Source organism: Lepidochelys olivacea (assembly GCF_965140295.1).
Source record: "Lepidochelys olivacea isolate rLepOli2 genome assembly, chromosome: 4".
In the NCBI taxonomy this organism is placed as follows: domain Eukaryota; kingdom Metazoa; phylum Chordata; order Testudines; family Cheloniidae; genus Lepidochelys; species Lepidochelys olivacea.
Genome location: NC_140414.1, coordinates 457,467 through 474,709, shown reverse-complemented (window position 1 = coordinate 474,709; position 17,243 = coordinate 457,467). Strand labels below are relative to the sequence as shown.

The following is a 17,243-nucleotide window of genomic DNA, read 5'->3' as shown; positions in this document are numbered from 1 at the left end:
CTGATGCATGAGCAGAGACACATGGGGGAGGGTGGAGGATGAGGTAACATGGAGGCCAGCAGGGTTGAACATGGCCCTACAGAGCGTGGGGAGCAAACTCCCTCTCAGCCTCTTCTCTCCCCCACCTCCCAGAGTCAGTAACTCTGATAAATCGTTCCCTGAAATCTAAATAGCCCCAGGATGTGAGACAGTGATTAGCGCACGCACATGCCTTAGGGGCTGTAAGTCAGTAACTGTCAGTAACTCAGCACCACCCCCTGCCTGGGTGAGGGGGATGAAGAACTGTAGTAGAAATGGATTAGGCTGGGAGTGAGCACAGCTGATGTGGGACTGGGAACAAAGTTGACCAAGAGGCCAGAACTTATGGGCGGGTTGGGACTAGAAGTCAACAGGACTGGGTAGAGGCACTTCTGTGTAATTTCCCCGTTTACCATCCTGCCATGTATTTAATTTAGAAACTTTTCATTCACATTTAAATACATTGGAACTAAGCTTTGTTGATGCATTTTCATTTACAGTGGTACAGTTTTAATTAGGTGCTTAATCAGATGCTTATGAACACCAGAGATTCTCAAACTGGGGGTCGGGAAGTTATTACATGGGGGGAGGGGGGTTGCAAGCTGTCAGCTTCCACCCCAAACCTCACTTTGCCTCCAGCATTTATAATGGTGTCAAATATATAAAGAAGTGTTTTTAATTTATGCAGGGGGGTCGCCCTCTGAGGCTTGCTGTGTGAAAGGGGTCACCAGAACGAGTTTGAGAACCACTAAGACACAAAGCAGTCAATAATTGGTGTGCTTTCATTAATGAACTTCAGAGTAACAGCCGTGTTAGTCTGTATTCACAAAAAAAGAAAAGGAGTACTTGTGGCACCTTAGAGACTAACCAATTTATTTGAGCATAAGCTTTCGTGAGCTACAGCCCACTTCATCAGGTGCATACTGTGGAAAATACAGAAGATGTTTTTATACACACAGACCATGAAAAAAATGGGTGTTTATCACTACAAAAGGTTTTCTCTCCCCCCACCCTACTCTCCTGCTGGTAATAGCTTATCTAAAGTGATCACTCTCCTTACAATGTGTATGATAATCAAGGTGGGCCATTTCCAGCACAAATCCAGGGTTTAACAAGAACATCTGAGGAACAGTGTGTGTGTGTGTGTGGGGGGAGAATAAACAAAGGGAAATAGGTTACTTTTTATAATGACTCAACCATTCCCGGTCTCTATTCAAGCCTAAGTTAATTGTATCCAATTTGCAAATTAATTCCAATTCAGCAGTCTCTCGTTGGAGTCTGTTTTCGAAGTTTTTTTGTTGAAGGATAGTCACTTTGAGATCAGAAATCGAGTGACCAGAGAGATTGAAGTGTTCTCCGACTGGTTTATGAATAATTCTTGACATCTGATTTGTGTCCATTTATTCTTTTACGTTGAGACTGTCCAGTCTGACCAATGTACATGGCAGAGGGGCATTGCTGGCACATATCACATTGGTGGATGTGCAGGTGAACGAGCCTCTGATAGTGTGGCTGATGTTCTTAGGCCCTGTGATGGTGTCCCCTGAATAGATATGTGGGCACAGTTGGCAACGGGCTTTGTTGCAAGGATAGGTTCCTGGGTTAGTGGTTCTGTTGTGTGGTATGTGGTTGCTGGTGAGTATTTGCTTGAGGTTGGGGGGCTGTCTGTAGGCAAGGACATGTCTGATATGTGGGCACAGTTGGCAATGTCCCAAATACAAAATCCCAGATACACCTCCAACACCGCATCCCTTCCCCCACCTCCACACTGTCTATCACCCCCTTCCGCCATCTCCACATGGCTTTTCTCAGCCTATTGCAAACAGCTCCTTCCAGCCTTCAGCACTATAAATAAAGAAAACATGGTGTTACAAAACGTAGCTCCTGCCAGAGAAACCCGATCTCCTTCTGTGAGAAGGTAACTAATTTTTTGGACAAAGGAAATGCAGTAGCTCTCATCTACTTGGATGTCAGGAATTTCCACAGGGGAAACTATTCGTTAAACTAGAGAAGATGGGGATTAATACGAGAACTGAAAGGTCGACAAGGAATTGGTTACATGTTTTGAGATCAGGAAGGTGCCGCTTTTTAATTAAGTAATTCACAATTTGTTCTGGGAATCCCAGTGATGTGAGAGACCAAAAGCATCAGATTAAAAGGGGGTCATACTGAACAGTGTGTTGTCAGGCTGGAGGGAGGTTACTAGTGGAATTCCTCAGAGATCAGTCCTGGGACCAATCTTATTCAACATTTTTATTAGTGACCTTGGCACAAAAAGTGGGAGTGTGACACAAAGCTGGGAGGGACTGCCAATATGGAGGAGGACAGGAATATCTGCATGACCTTGAAAGCTGGAGTAATAGAAATGGGATGAAAATTAATAGTGCAATAATTTTTGCAATAAGTACTGTAATACAAGGCACCAATGAGACCTCATCTGGAATACTGTGAGCAATGCTGCTCACCCATGTTTTAGAAGAATGAATTCAAAGTGGAACAGGTGCAGAGAAGGGCTACTAGGATGATCCGAGGAATGGAAAAATCTGCCTTATGAGAGGCATCTCAAAGAGCTCGGCTTCTTTAGCCTAACCAAAAGAAGGCTGAGGGGAGATAGGATTGCTCTCTATAAATACATCAGAAGAATAAATACCAGGGAAGGAGAGGAGTTATTTAGGTTAAGCACCAATTTTGGCACTAGAAAAAATGGATATTGGCCATCAATAAGTTTTGGCTTGAAATTAGGCAAAGGTTTCTAACCATCAGAGTGAAGTTGTGGAACAACCTCCCAAGGGAAGCAGTGGGAGCAAAAAGCCTAACTGGCTTCAAGACTGAGCTTGATAACTTTCTGGAGGGATTGGTACGATGGGACTGCCTCCAATGGCAGGTAGCCTATCTCCAAAGGACAGTGATGGGACACTAGATGGGCAGGGCTCTGAGTTACGACAGAATTCTCTCCCAGGTGTCTGGCTGCTGGGTCTTGCCCACATGTTCAGGGTCTAACTGATTGCCATGTTTGGGATGGGAAGGAATTTTGCCCAGACTCAGATTGGCAGAGACCCTGGGGTTGGGTTGTTTTTTTTTTTTGCCTTCCTCTGCAGCTTGGGGCACGACATGGGTCATTTGCAGGTTTAAACTAGTGTAAATGGTGGATTTTTTTGTAACTTGAAGCCAAGTTACAAAATAATGATTTGAGGACTTCATTAACTCAGCCCGAGGTTAGGAGTCTATTACAGGAGTGGGTGAGTGAGGTTCTGTGGCTTGCGATGTGCAAGACATCAGACTAGATGATCATGATTGGTCCCTTCTGGCCTTAAAGTCTGTGAGCCTATAAACTATGCTTTGCGTTGCAGAGACAGTAATGGAGACCAGGGCCCCATTGAGCTGCGCATGGCAGAGAACCTGATTGAGATCAGCACCCCCATTGTCCTGGGCGCTACACATACAGAGAGGGACAGTCCTTGCACCAAAGAGATCATAATCCAAGCAGACAATAGGTAGGAGGAAGACAGAGAGGGGATGTGACTTCCCCAAGGTCAACAAGCAGGTCAGTGACAGAGCCAGGAACAGACCCCAGTAACTCTAGAGCCCAGTCACCTGCAGCTTGGAAAGGTCCCCAGACCCCATTGTTTTAGGCTGCAGGAAGAGGTGGTTTGTCCATGGATGCACGGGCTGTCTTGGCAGGGCAGCTCAGCTGCAGTCACTGCACGCAGCTGGTGGGGGACGTGTCATGGGTCAGGAAAAGTCAGTGTCCAGTCCTGGGGGGCTGTGCTCCTGGCTTATACCTCCAACACTCACGGCTGCCCCTCTGTTACCAGCTGCACTGTTCAGCCAGCCCCTGGCCTCAGTGAGGTCACTATTCCCCCCACCGCCGCAAGCCTTCAAACTGGGACATGGTGCACCAGTGCCAATCAGAGTGCACTCGTGTAAATTCTGTCTACACTACGGGTTTTCACCAGTGCCTAAAACACCAGTGTGGCAGAGACCTTCAGTACCCACAACAGCAGTACGGCGGCACTAGAACTGGGATCTATTTCTAGCTCTCTCACGGACAGCCTGGGTGACCTTGGACACGTTAATGTTTCTCCTCCCAACTTTAGTCTATTCACCCAGCTGCCCACTCCCTGGGGTCTCCTCTCTCTCCAGAGCTGCTCACCACTAAAATCTGTGTGGGTGTCACCAGAGCTAAGGTAGTTGAGCTCTGAAACAGGCTCACAAGGGTGGCTGTGGAGGTTGTTAAGAACAGGGAGGAGAAACCTGTGTCAAGGATGATCTACATATACTTGGCCCTGTCTTGGCAGAGAGAGCTGGACTTGATGACATCTTGAGGTCCTGTCCAGCCCTACATTTCTATGATGCTATGCAATATATATGTACAAAACCACAACATACAGAAAAATCCCCACCGCAACATAATGTCAGGCAATTCAGCTCCCCCCGCTCCTCCCCCCAAAAACCCATACACTCCACAACATCAAATGACCAAATACAAAGGAGATCAAAGCAACACAATGCAAACTAATACAACCTAGGACAAAAGTACACTCCACAAACGAACTCAGCTCAAAACAAACCACAACACAGCACAAACCAACCTGAGAGAAAACAATGTACCATAAAACTATGCAACACAGCATGGTGTGATAACAGTTCCAAATGGCACAAAGCAAAACAGCTCAGGGTAGAACACAGCACAAAACAGAATTAGTTCAACGTAGGCATTGAGAGGTCGTCTACTCAAGCCTCGTGTAATGAGACAGCACCAAGTATCCCTAGACATTCCCAGACTGGTGTACCTCTAACCTGCCTTCAATATACTTCTATGATGGTGCGATCTCTGATCGTTACAGTTCATCAACTCAGCAGGCAGGCATGGGCAGCAATTCACTTGTCCTGTTGCCTTGACTGAGAAAGGTTTCTGATCAAAGGGAGCATAGATTCCAGCAAGTTCGTGGGGTAATATCTCATTGGAGATGAAAGGGCTTGTTCAGAAAGAGGTTTTGACATCTGCAGGGTAAGGATGAGCCAAATGGGTTTGTCTCCATGCAGGTATATTTTAGTCTCTGGGGGCTAGGTAGAAAGGAGAGAGAAGTATTTGGGATTTCCTATTTACCTTCCTCAGGGTGATCTATGCTCACCTGAAATTTTTTATGGCAGAAGCAGTTCCTATCAAAGGTAAATGATGCAGTGCTAAGAGTAATTCAGGGAATCCCAGCAGCAGATAAGACAAATTTGTGAACTGCTACGACACTTCATGCAGCCAGACACACTGATAAGGGATTCTTTGTTAAAAAAAAAAAAGCCTCTCTGCCCCCCCCCACCCTATTTTTACAAACACTCGTGTCTCAGTCCACCAGGGTAACTGTGACCCGCTCTGTCCCTGCCTGTGCCTGGGTTTTGCCCTCTGGCACCATCTGGCAGCGCCTTTCCCCTGGGCTTAACCCCGGCTCCTTTCCCCCGATCCCTGATTTTGCCCCTCAGCCCCTATCCTAACCCTGCCTCCAGCTGCTTGACACCCCCACTCCCCCCAGGCAATTTCCACGCCCTGCTCAGACCCTGGCCAACCCCCTTTGCCCCATTTTAACCCCTGTAAAAAGCAGTCCGTGCAATCCGATGCCAAGTAAGGGCAGGGTGAAGGGCAGTGGCTTCAGAAGATGTTACTGAGCATGCTCAGTCAGTTCATGTGGGCATGCTCAGTACATCTTAAGTAGCAAATTAAGACGGAGAGCAGTTTTACACACTACACCTCCTCGGGCACCAGTCCAAGGTCTGGCATCCTCCCATGGTCCTACAGCCTGGCTCCAGCCCAGGCCCAGACATCTACACTGCAATTAAACAGCCCCTTCGCCCGAGCCCTGTGAGCCTGAGTCAGCTGGCATGGGCCAGCTGTGGGTTTTTAACGGCAGGGTGGACATACCCTTGGTGTGTGCAGCACCTGTCACAATGGGGACCCTGATCTTGGTCAGGGTTTGTGCAGGGCCCTGTACAACAGAGGACCTGATCTGAGATGGGGGTTTATGTAGCGCCTGGCAAAAGAGAGCTAAGTTCCCTCTAAGCTGTGCGGCCGCGGAGCAGCTTATCAAGGGCTGTGCAGTGCTCAGGGCTGCAGCAAGGAGAGATGTCTCTCCCCCAGCCCCAGACCTGCCATGGCAGGGAAAGACACTCTTCCCCAGCCCCATAGCTGCTGCAGCCGGGGATAGGTGCCTCTCCCCAGCCCTGGATCTGCCGGAGCAGGGAGAAATGCTCTCCCCCAGTCCCGTAGCTGCCAGGGAGAGGCACCTCTTGCCCAGCTGCAGCCCAAGAGCTGCCGCGGAAAGGGAGAAGCACCTTTCCCCCCCAACCCAGATGCTGCTGCAGGGAGAGAGTGCGGGGGTAGGGGGGGTGTCTGCACTCCCAGCCGGAGTCCTCACACCCCCTCCCGCCACATCCCGACCCTCGACCCCAGCCCTTCGTCCCCTCCCACACTCTGAAACCCTCAGCCCTACTCCCGTCACACATCTCCGCCATATTGAGACGCATAACAAAACTCATTCTACACATGCATGGGAAAAATGAGAGGGAACATCGAAAGAGGGTCTGTGATGTCAGTCGGGGTCTCTGCAGTGTGTGGCACAACGGGGACCCTGTTCTTGGACCCTGCAGCACCAGGCAGAAGGAGTGCCCCAAACTTGGTCAAGGTCTGTGCAGAACCCGGCACACTGGGGGCCCTGAGCTCAGTCCAGGTCAGAGCCATGTTTAGTACGATAGGAGCCATGACCTCAGTCACAGTTTGTGCCATATTTGTCACAATGCGGATCCAGCTCTTGGTCAGGGTCTGTGCAGAGCCTTCCACAATGGGGGGGCCTGATCTCTCTTGAGGTCTGTACCATCTCCAGCACATCAGGGGCCCAGATCTCTGTCTGAGTTTGTACAGGGAGGGATTGGGGTGGGGAGGAGAGATACAGAGCCTGATCTGAGGGAGAGGGTGGGATTCCAAGCATCCGACTGGGGAGGTCTGGGAGCGAAGGTAACCCTGCAACCTCCAACATGGAGAAAGAGTCAGGCAACAGGTTCCCTCCAAAAAAGTAGAAGAGTCTGCAATTAAAACCCATGAGGAGCACCTCCAAAACAGTGAGGATTTCTTTTTAAATCAGAGCTGGATAATAATACGGGAAGTGGTAACATCTGATGTTTGAAATCTGTGTTTTGTAACAAAAAGAAAAGGCTTCAAATATAGAGAACTTTAGCATCCTTATCACAAGTTAGAGGAAAGTGGGAAAAGTTTGAGGAATTTTCTAGCAGGAGTTGACACAAGGGAAAGAGGTAAAATTTGAATGGATTTCAGGTCAAGCTAGAGAGTAAAGGGCAAAATTCACAAGGGTTTTACAGCAATCAATATTGAAAGTTGAGGAAAGGGCAACACCTGAGAAGGTTTGATGTTCTCAGATAATTAGATGGGAAAATCTCCAGGGATAATAAACCAGTGAGACACCTGGAGAGAAAAGCGGGAAGATTTTCAAGAATTTGATATCAGTATTTCAGAACTGAGGAGAAAATGGGGCACAAACGAAATATTTGCCAATATAAGAGATGTTTCAGAGTAGCAGCCGTGTTAGTTGTAATCGCAAAAGAAAAGGAGGACTTGTGGCACCTGAGAGACTTATGCTTATGCTCAAATAAATTTATTAGTCTCTCAGGTGCCACAAGTCCTCCTTTTCTTTTGCAATATAAGAGAGAAGCACCAACATCTGGGGAGATTTTATGTCACCAGTTCAAGAGAAAAGAGGGGAGATTTGAGGGGATTATACAGCGATATTCAACCAACAACAGAGTGGGATGGATTCTTCTTGCCCCACACTCACATGGCCGGCAGGGAGCCCTGGGTGATGTGGCTTTCACAGGGGAAAGGAGTGGGGCTGGAGTCAGACGGTCACTGGCTGTGGGGTCTGGCAATGTGACTAGCCGGCGGTGTCTTGGGGGGGTCGGGGGGCTGCTGGGTTGGGCAGGGTGGGGGCGGGGAAGTAGCGGGGGCTGGGAAACCGAGGACTGGGCCGTCTCCATGGGGGGGGGGGGGCACTTGCTCCTCCCTCCCCTTCCTGGGCCCCCCCAGCCCAGCCCCTGTCCCTGTCCCGGGGCTCTGCCCCCCTCTGCCCGTTTCAGAAATCACTCCGGGGAACGATTCCCCCCTAAACCGGGACAAGTCACTGCAGGTAAAGTGGGGGGCCACCCCCCCCCAGGCGGAGATTTGAACTGGCCACGGGCGAAGTGGGGAGGAAACGGGGTCCGGGGGGGGGGCAGAGCCCGTCTCAGGGAGGTGGGGGAAGGGGGGGGTCACCCGGGCTGCTGCCGGGAGCGAAAGGGGGCAGGGCGGGAGCGGGGGGGGGGCGGTAAATCCGAGGGGATCTCAGCCCCCCCCCTTTCCCTCCCCGCCCCTCGGGGGTCCCGGCTCTTCCCCCCCCCCGGCCATGTCCGGGCTGCGCCGACATTTTCCCCCCGCCCCTTTCCCCAGGTCTCCCCCCGCCCGGCCCCACGCAGGGACCCCGGGGGGGCTGGTCCCCCCCGGACACTGGGGCAGCGTCACCGCCCGGCCCCGCGGCTCGCTCCGGTACCTGGAGGCTGCAGCTCCGCAGCGGGGCGGGCGGAGCCCGGGGCGGCCCCGGGGCGGCTCCGTCGGGAGCGGGGCCCGGGCCGGGCCCGGGGGGTGGATGAAGGTCTCCCCGGCACAGACCCTTCGGCTCAGCCCCGCCCCACAGCAGCCGGTGAGCGGGTCACTTCCGCTCCTGGGAGAGTCAGGAACTACAACTCCCAGCCTGCCCCGGGGCGCGCTTCCGCCCTCTCCAGCCAAGGTAAGGGAGGGTTTCAGCAGGTGTTTCTGCGCATGCTCAGTGTGCGCCCCAGCAGGGTTTGCAGCCGGGCCCAGAGCGGGGGGGGGAGCACCTTGGGGGGGCCGGGAGAACAAAGCCCAGAGCCCGGGGGCGGGGCAGCTCCTGGGGGCGGGGCTCGGGCACGGCCCGGGGGCGGGGCAGCTCCTAGGGGCGGGGCTCGGGCCAGACGCTGCCGGGACCCGGGAGCCCGGGCTGGGCAGCGGCTGCTCCCCCCCGAGGGGTCTGTGCTGGGAGGGCCCGTCATTAACCCCTCCGTGCCCGGCCGGGGGGGGGGGTTTCTCCAGCCGGGACCAGCCCCCCGGGCTCTGCCCGCCCCCGCCCGCAGCCGGAGCCCCCCGGTGAGTGAGAGACCCCCGGGGGGGGGGAAGCGACTCTCTGCCCCCGGGAACCGGGGAGAAGCCTCGGAGCTGCCTCAGCCCCGGCGGAGCCGCCGCCAGGATCTGCCCCCGGCCCCGCTGGGATGGGGGGGGGGCAGAGACTGGGGCCCGGCGGGGGGGTCCCCGGGGGGGATCGGGCGGGGGGGGCAGAAGCCGGAGTAGCCGGGGGGGGGTTGAATTCCCCGGGGGGGGGAAGTGGGGGGCGGGGGAGATAATTGGATCCTGTCCCTGTTTGTGCCACTCGCCTCTCAGCCCCGATACAAATTCCCTCCGGCTCGTCCCCTTTTCTCTCTCAGCATCTCACACGTGGCTGCAAACTCCGGGGCGATTCCCCCCCTTTCCCCTCAAATGATCCGCTCTCTCGTCTCTCCTCATCCCCCCCCCCCCCCCGTCTCTCCCTAATTCTCAAATGTCCGTTTAAAATCTCCTCCCATTTGGGGGGGGGTTCCCACCCATTTTATCTGCAGTGATTTGTCCTTGTTTAGGTGGGAAATTGTTGCCCGGAGTCATTCCCCAAAACATGGCTGCCCCTGGAGTGGGGATGGGCAGGGAAGGGAGGAGCACGTGTCCCCCATGGGGACTGCCCCAGACCCCGGTTTCCCAATCCTAGTTGCTGCCCCCTAACTGCAAACACAGTTGCCCCCAGCCATCAGTTGCTAGTCACCTGCCCATCCCCCACTACTGGCCTCTCACCTCACCCAGGGAGCCCTCCAGCTCCCACTTCCTTGCCCTCTTAAATGAGCTCTTCAAAGGGCTCCCTGCTGCCCATGTGAACGGTGGCAGTGGGGGGACCATCACTTTCTGTTTATGTATTGGACACTCATATAAAATCTACTCAAACAGTCCCTCTTTCCCACTAGTTCTTTAATAGCAAAATAAAATCCCCTCCGTTCTTGGTGTTTTTCTCATGTTATTAATTGCATAGTTTGTGACACATATTCTCTGCAAATATACCCTAAACATTTGGCCCACTTTTTCTCTAGTTGTCTATTCAATACGTTTTGAACTGTAGTGTGGCATTGTCCTTCCCTCCTCCCCTCATCCACTACTCCACCTGGTGTCTCCCCCCTCCCCCACCCCTCCCGGCCTGCCTTGCGAGTTATCCCCCTATTTATGTAATGAACTAATAAAGAATGCATGATTTTGAAACTTTATTGCCTCTGCAACCTGTGATCGAAGGGGGGAGGGTGATTGGCTTACAGGGAAGTAGAGTCAACCAAGGGGGTGGGTTTTCATCAAGGAGAAAAAAACAGAACTGTCATACCGTAGCCTGGCCAGTCATGAAACTGGTTTTCAAAGCTTCTCTGATGCGCAGCACACCCAGCTGTGCTCTTCTAATCGCTCTGGTGTCTGGCCATGCAAAATCTGCCACCAGACAATTTGCCTCAACCTCCCACCCTGCCATAAACATCTCCCCCCTTACTCTCACAGATATTATGAGCCCACAGCAAGCAGCAATTACAATTGGAATATTCGTTTCGCTGAGGTCTAACCCAGTCAGTAAACTCCGCCAGCAACCCTTTAAACATCCAAATGCACATTCTACCACCATTCTGCACTTGCTCACCCTGTAGTTGAACTGCTCCTTACTACTGTCCAGGGTGCCTGTGTATGGCTTCATGAGTCATGGCATTAAGGGGTAGGCTGGGTCCCCAAGGATAACTATAGGCATTTCAACATCCCCAACAGTTATTTTCTGGTCTGGGAATTAAGTCCCCTCCTGCAGCTGTTCAAACAGACCAGCGTTCGTGAAGATGCGAGCACCATGCACCTTTCCCGGCCATCCCACACTGATGTTGGTGAAACGTCCCTTGTGATCCACTAGTGCTTGCAGGACCATGGAAAAGTACCCCTTGCAGTTTATATACTAGCTGCCAAGGTGGTCCGGTCCCAAGATGCATTTCGTCTATCGCCCCACCACAGTTAGGGAATCCCATTACAGCCAAGCCATCCACTATGACCTGCACATCTCCCAGAGTCACTACCCTTGATAGCAGCAGCTCAGTGATCGCGTTGGCCACTTGGATCACAGCAGCCCCCACAGCAGATTTGCCCGCTCCAAATTGATTCCCGACTGACCGGTAGCTGTTTGGCGTTGCAAGCTTCTACAGGGCTATCGCCACTCGCTTGTGAACTGTGAGGGCTGCTCTCATCTTGGTATTCTTGCACTTCAGGGCAGGGGAAAGCAAGTCACAAAGTTCCATGAAAGTGGCCTTAAGCATGCGAAAGTTTCACAGCCATTGGGAAACATCCCATACCTGCAACGCTATGTGGTCCCACCAGTCTGTGCTTGTTTCCCAGGCCCAGAATCAGTGTTCCCCGGCATGAACCTGCCCCAATGTCACCATGATGTCCAAATTGCCAGGGCCCATGCTTTGAGAGAAGTCCATGTCCATGTCCTCATTACTCTCGTCATCCCGCTGCTGTCTCCTCCTCACCTGGTTTTGCAGGTTCTGCATAAACTGCAGGATAATGTGCGAGGTGTTTACAATGCTCACAACTGCAGCGGTGATCTGAACGGGCTCCATGCTTGCAGTGCTATGGTGTCTGCATGGGCAATCCAGGAAAAAGGGTGCAAAATGATTGTCTGCCGTTGCTTTCATGGACGGAGGGTGGGAAGGAAGGGTGACTGACGACATGTACCCAAAACCACCTGGTACAACGTTTTTTCCCCATCAGGCATTGGAAAAACCCAGAATTCCAATGGTCAGTGGAGACTGCGGGAACTGTGGGATAGCTACCCACAGTGCACCGTTCCAAAAGTCGACGCTAGCCATGGTACTGTGAACGCACTCCACCGACTTAATGCGCTTAAGGGGGACACACACAATCGACTGTATAAAACTGCTTCCGAAAAATCGACTTCTATAAAATCGCCCTAATTTTGTAGTGTAGACATACCCTAAGGGTTCCTCTCCTTTGCAGTGTAAGCCCAGGTGTGGCATGCTGTGCGCAAAGGAGCACCTTGGAAGCCCCATATTCACCACTCTCATATAATGATGTTATGTTTTGTACAAAGTCTGCCTTGTGAGGTATCATTGTAAAAGTCTTGATCTGTTGAACGTTAATACCGGGTTGGATGGCGTATGCTAGCCTTGTCTGGGAAGTGATGAAGTTTTACTCTGGGTGCGTTATTGAAATAGGTTATGAGGTTGGGAAATGCCCACCACCAGCCTTTCAGGTGCGTCAATGGAAAAGCCAGACTTGCTGCTGGCCCGTTAAAGGTATCCACACTCCCAAGGTCTATCCCAGGAACCGTGTACAATGCAGACTTCTCCAAGATAGCACAGAGACAATGGACACTGCTTGACTCACATCCTAGCAAAGGAGCTTTCTAGAAAGTTGGAAGAAACTATGAAAGAGGGGAAGAGACATCATGACTTGGCCTTTCTCCCCCACAACTCAACACCTGGAAACACATCTGGAGGACAAAGACTGAACTGAAATAATTCAGAGATCAGAAGAGAATAATAATAATCCATTCAAATCAAAGTCCCCAAACAGACTAGTATTGGTTTCTCAGCAGAAAATCTTCAATTTGGGGGATTTTGTTTTCCCAGTCAGACCTTGCCAAGGGAAGCAGAGAGAAAATGTTTGAGTTGCCTCCTTCAGAACAGCTTGGCCTAGACTCTCTAGGTGTGGCTCACTGTCGTGGCCTTTCTGCTACTCTGAAACCTGGTTTCTGAGGTGGGGGCATTTTAATAATTTGGGGAGATCCCAGGGTGTTTAGGAGAGATTATGAGGATGTTACCTTTTGAGTTAAAATCTAAGATATGCAGAACTAGACATATGTCATTAAAAGTAGGGGAAGTCTGAGTTCTTGGGAAGGTTTTTGTTTGCAGGAAGCAACATTGTTTAGTCAAAAAGAAAAGGCGGACTTGTGGCACCTTAGAGACTAACAAATTTATTTGAGCATAAGCTTTCGTGAGCTACAGCTCACTTCATCGGATGCATTCAGTGGAAAATACAGTGGGGAGATTTATATACACAGAGAACATGAAACAATGGGTGTTACCATACACACTGTAAGCAGAGTGATCACTTAAGATGAGCTATTACCAGCAGGAGAGCTGGGGGGCAGCGGGAGAAAACCTTTTGAAGTGATAATCAAGGTGGACCATTTCCAGCAGTTGACAAGAACATTTGAGGAACAGCGGGGGAGGAGGGTCAGGGGGAATAAACATGGGGAAATAGTTTTACTTTGTGTAATGACCCATCCACTCACAGTCTCTATTCAAGCCTAAGTTAATTGTATCCAGTTTGCAAATTAATTCCAATTCAGCAGTCTCTCGTTGGAGTCTGTTTTTGAAGTTTTTTTGTTAAAGAATTGCCACTTTTAGGTCTGTAATCGAGTGACCAAAGAGATTGAAGTGTTCTCCGACTGGTTTTTGAATGTTCTAATTCTTGACATCTGATTTGTGTCTATTTATTCTTTTACATAGAGACTGTCCAGTTTGCCCAATGCACATGGCAGAGGGGCATTGCTGGCACATGATGGCATATATCACATTGGTAGATGTGCAGGTGAACGAGCCTCTGATAGTGTGGCTGATGTGATTAGGCCCTATGATGGTGTCCCCTGAATAGATATGTGGGCACAGTTGGCAACGGGCTTTGTTGCAAGGATAGGTTCCTGGGTTAGTGGTTCTGTTGTGTGGTATGTGGTTGCTGGTGAGTATTTGCTTGAGGTTGGGGGGCTGTCTGTAGGCAAGGACTGGCCTGTCTCCCAAGATTTGTGAGAGTGTTGGGTCATCCTTCAGGATAGGTTGTAGATCCTTAATAATGCATTGGAGGGGTTTTAGTTGGGGGCTGAAGGTGACGGCTAGTGGCGTTCTGTTATTTTCTTTGTTAGGCCTGTCCTGTAGAATGTGACTTCTGGGAACTCTTCTGGCTCTGTCAATCTGTTTCTTCACTTCAGCAGGTGGGTATTGTAGTTGTAAGAACGCTTGATAGAGATCTTGTAGGTGTTTGTCTCTGTCTGAGGGGTTGGAGCAAATGCGGTTGTTATCATAGAGCTTGGCTGTAGACAATGGATTGTGTGGTGTGGTCTGGATGAAAGCTGGAGGCATGTAGGTAGGAATAGCGATCAGTAGGTTTCCGGTATAGGGTGGTGTTTATGTGACCATCGCTTATTAGCACCGTAGTGTCCAGGATGTGGATCTCTTGTGTGGACTGGTCCAGGCTGAGGTTGATGGTGGGAAGGAAATTGTTGAAATCATGGTGGAATTCCTCAAGGGCTTCTTTTCCATGGGTCCAGATGATGAAGATGTCATCAATGTAGCGCAAGTAGAGTAGGGGCTGAGGAAGCGTTGTTCTAGTCAGCCATAAAAATGTTGGCATACTGTGGGGCCATGCGGATACCCATAGCAGTGCCGTTGATTTGAAGGTATACATTGTCCCCAAATGTGAAATAGTTGTGGGTGAGGAAAAATTCACAAAGTTCAGCCACCAGGTTTGCTGTGACATTATCGGGGATAGTGTTCTTGACGGCTTGTAGTCCATCTTTGTGTGGAATGTTGGTGTAGAGGGCTTCTACATCCATAGTGGCCAGGATGGTGTTTTCAGGAAGATCACCAATGGATTGTAGTTTCCTCAGGAAGTCAGTGGTGTCTCGAAGATAGCTGGGAGTGCTGGTAGCGAAGGGCCTGAGGAGGGAGTCTACATAGCCAGACAATCCTGCTGTCAGGGTGCCAATGCCTGAGATGAGGGGCGCCCAGGATTTCCAGGTTTATGGATCTTGGGTAGTAGATAGAATACTGCAGGTCGAGGTTCCAGGGGTGTGTCTGTGCGGATTTGTTCTTGTGCTTTTTCAGGGAGTTTCTTGAGCAAATGCTGTAGTTTCTTTTGGTAACTCTCAGTGGGATCAGAGGGTAATGGCTTGTAGAAAGAGGTGTTGGAGAGTTGCTGAGCAGCCTCTTGTTCATATTCCAACCTATTCATGATGACGACAGCACCTCCTTTGTCAGCCTTTTTGATTATGATGTCAGAATTGTGTTCTGCACGGCTGAGGTTATGGGGCAAGTGATGCTGCTTTTCCACAATTTCAGCCCATGCACATCGGCGGAAGCATTCTATGTAGAAGTCCAGTCTGTTGTTTTGACCTTCCGGAGGAGTTCACCCAGAATCCTTCTTTTTGTAGTCTTGGTAGGAAGGTCTCTGTGGGTTAGTATGTTGTTCAGAGGTGTGCTGGAAATATTCCTTGAGTCGGAGACGTTGAAAATAGGATTCTAGGTCACCACAGAACTGTATCATGTCCATGGGGGTGGAGGGGCAGAAGGAGAGGCCACGAGATAGGACAGTTTCTTCTGCTGGGCGAAGAGTATAGTTGGATAGATTAACAATATTGCTGGGTGGGTTAAATGAACGACTGTTGTGGCCCCTTGTGGCATGTAGTAGTTTAGATAGTTTAGTGTCCTTTTTCTTCTGTAGAGAAGCAAAGTGTGTTTGTCACGGAGTCCCTGGGCGATGCTCTGGAACTGCTCCCCATGAAGCCAGTCAGGACCCTGGGGCAGTCTCCTTTCTGTGAGCAGCCTGTCTTCAGGACACACAGCTCACACAGCTTCCACCTTCCTGGGTCTGACCTCGGAGCATTCAGCATCCTCTGCCCCTCCGTGCGCTTCCCCCCAGCGAGTCCGCTCAGGCGGGGCTCCTGGGGAAGCCAGAGGGTCCTGCACCCCAACTTCGCAGTCAGACGGGACTCTCAGCCAGCCAGTAAAACAGAAGGTTTATTAGATGACAGGAACATGGTCTAAAACAGAGCTTGCAGGTGCAGAGAATGGGACCCCTCAGCTGGGTCCATTTTGGGGGGCAGTGAGCCAGACAATCACGTCTGTACTTCACTCCATGTCCCAGCCAGCCCCAAACTGAAAACCCCCTCCAGCCCCCCCTCCTCCGGGCTTTGTTCCTTTCCCGGGCCAGGTGGTCACCTGATTCCTTTGTTCTCCAACCCTTCAGCTCTCATCTTGCAGGGGGGAAGGGCCCAGGCCATCAGTTGCCAGGAAACAGGGTGTTGGCCATTCTCTGTGTCCAGACTCCTGCACACACCTGCCCTCTAGGGCTCTGCAATGATCATACACCCTTACTCCACCCCCTAGATACTTAAGAACTGCCTAGGGGAAACTGAGGCACCCCCACACTATTCAGAGGAAACATTAAGAACAGTCCCACTTCGTCACAGTGTTGTAAATGGCTTGTCTAGTTTTTGTAAAGTCCAGCCACGAGGAAGTTTGTGTGGAAGGTTGGTTTTTTATGAGAGTATCCAGGTTGTACCAAAGGGGAGATGGTTGTTTGTCAAGGAGGGGAAAAAACTAAATGCATCCAATGAGGATGGGATTCAAACCCATGCATGCAGAGCACAATGGATTAGTACGCCATCACCTTAACCACCTCAGCTGCCTCATCTGAGCTGTCAGAGAAGGGACAGGAGGAGAAATCTAATGCCAGCAGAGATAGGGACAATAAGGAGTTTTTAAATATTAAGTGTAAGCAGGGTCTGAATGAGCTCCTCCTTCACATCTAGTGAGGAGCTGGGGGAAAGACTTCAGGAACAGACTGTGTTTGCATAGAGACGCCTACTCTGCCTAGCTATGCAGCATGATGGGTCCGCTTTGCCAAAATGACCAGCCCTGGGGAGAAAAGTGACCTGGATGCAGGGAGCTCTGACGTTGCTCCTCGCCCCGCTCCACCCCTGCAGCCCCAGAGGGGTGCACAGAGGAGCTGCATTCCAGGGAGAAGAAGGCAGCAATGCCAGCTGCTCCATGCACACAGTTCAGTTTCTCCACATGGGTGTAGGAGGGGGTTCAGGGGTTGGGGTGAAGGAGGTGCAGGAGAGGGGCAGCAGCTGGGGCCACAGGAGGGGAGTGCAGGAGTTACGGGCAAAGGGGACACAGTGTAGGGTTTAGGGCACAGGAGGGGGCAGGGGTTAGGGGTGACGGAGGTGCAAGCATTGGGAGTGCAGGAACTAGGGGCAAAGGGGGAGTGGGGAGCC

The 17,243-nt window shown here is 51.2% G+C and overlaps 1 protein-coding gene across 4 annotated transcripts in view; it reads right to left on the bottom strand.

The window, feature by feature from the left end:
• Positions 1 to 8,753, bottom strand: part of LOC311520002 (uncharacterized protein) — a 46,223-nt gene extending 37,470 nt beyond the window's left edge. For all 4 annotated transcript variants that reach the window (XM_084627153.1, XM_084627152.1, XM_084627155.1 and 1 more), the window contains exon 1: positions 8,604 to 8,753. The gene's annotated coding sequence lies outside the window, so the exon portion shown is untranslated. The remainder of the gene's footprint in view (positions 1 to 8,603) is intronic.
• Between the last annotated feature and the right edge of the window lie 8,490 nt (positions 8,754 to 17,243).